The sequence below is a fragment of the Octopus bimaculoides genome, chromosome 12 (genome assembly GCF_001194135.2).
Source record: "Octopus bimaculoides isolate UCB-OBI-ISO-001 chromosome 12, ASM119413v2, whole genome shotgun sequence".
NCBI classification, from domain to species: domain Eukaryota; kingdom Metazoa; phylum Mollusca; class Cephalopoda; order Octopoda; family Octopodidae; genus Octopus; species Octopus bimaculoides.
In genome coordinates, this window is record NC_068992.1 from 40,779,037 (window position 1) to 40,780,757 (window position 1,721).

The window sequence follows — 1,721 nt, forward strand, 5'->3', positions numbered from 1 at the left end:
TATATATATATATATATATATCTGTGTGTTTGTGAATACTGTAATTACTTTTTCTACTACAGGCATGAGGCCTGAGATTTTGGCGTAGGAGGTTAGTCGATTACGTTGACCCAAGCGATCAACTGGTACTTATTTAATCGACCCCGAAGGGATAAGAGGCAAAGTAGACCTCGGTGGAATTTGAACTCAGAACGTACAGACGGATGAAATGTCGCTAAGAATTTTGTTCGGCATGCTAGCAATTCTGCTAACTCGCGTCTTGTATATACTGTAATAATCCTTTCTACTGGAAGATTAAGGTCAAATTTGAGGGAAGGGATTAAGTCGATTACATCGATCCCAGTGGGAAACTGGTACTGTATGTATTGTAATAATAACAACATGTGGATCTTGGTTGAATTTCGGATCATGGGGTTTCAGTTCTTCGATCACCTAACCTATCAAACTCATTGAATTTGTAGTGGTTCAGTATTATTCAGGCACTTTAACCATTAATATAATCCTCAGAAAGAATCAGCGACAAGACTATACCTGAATTACATATATAATCCACTCGGTGGGCTTCTATATAGTTTCCTTGTACCCACTTTCATTCCCAAAGTTCTACTGGTGGCTATAGAGAATGACACTTTCATAAAACACCACGTAGCAATATTTTGGAAATACTTGTAATGGTTTCTGGAAAATCCTTGAAGGACCTGTACCAAGCTTTGGAATTGAAAGTTAGACAAACAACAGAATGCACAGTTTCAAAGATCCCAACATCGCTAACAAGATACAGGACTAGATATTGCAACAGATTCGGGTTTCAAGGGCCCACAACATTTCAATACTCTCCTCAAAAATCTGAGAAACCTGTATAGGGTGGATGTGTCATCAAAACAAAACTGGATCTCCTCTGTCAAAGAGTTCTGGATGAGCTGAGCTCTTGGCAGGAAACGCAGATGAGGGCCGCAACATCAAACTCTCTCTTTCACCAAACACCACATATATCAGAGGAGGTTTCAAGTAGCGAAGGTGTAGTAAAGTTAGCGGCAGTGCACCAACATAGCCGCTGCTCTCGAGCTAAAACTTGTTAAAGAGTTAGAGGGATCGAACCTGAGTCTCAGATCGAACATTTGCTTCGTGAATGAGAAGCGAACCTTTTACCCATTCTGTCACAGAGCGCCTACAAAATAATTGGCATAATTAATGATTAAATTAAAACACCAAAACATACACACACAGGCATACCCACAGTAGGCTTTCACATTGAGCGGCTGTTGGTTTTTTTTATACAATCATCGTATTAATTGAGAGCTTAAATGAATTCACTGCCCTCAGCAGGAAATCGAAACGTACTTAAAAACTAGGTAACTGCGAAATTAGATATAACAGAAATTAGATACAAGATTAGTTTAAATTTGGAAGAGTCCATAGCTATAAGCCAAACATTATACGAAAATCTAAGGGAGCCTCTCTGTGATAACACAACCAGTTTCAAATTGCAGCCCAATGTATAACTTTATATGTTGTCAGGTGAAATGAAAGGGCGTCAGGCAACAGTTAAATGGATTATGCTGCATATTTATATATATATTGTAGGCGCAGGAGTGGCTGTCTGGTACGTAGCTTGCTTACCAATCACATGGTTCTGGGTTCAGTCCCACTGCCGACCAAAGCCTTGTGAGTGGATTTGGTCGACGGAAACTGAAGGAATCCCGTCGTATATATATATATAT

At 39.5% G+C, this 1,721-nt stretch overlaps 1 protein-coding gene across 1 annotated transcript in view; it reads right to left on the bottom strand.

Moving 5' to 3' along the window:
• Positions 1-1,721, bottom strand: part of LOC106872636 (thrombospondin type-1 domain-containing protein 4) — a 56,624-nt gene that overhangs the window by 27,418 nt on the left and 27,485 nt on the right. The window lies entirely within an intron of this gene.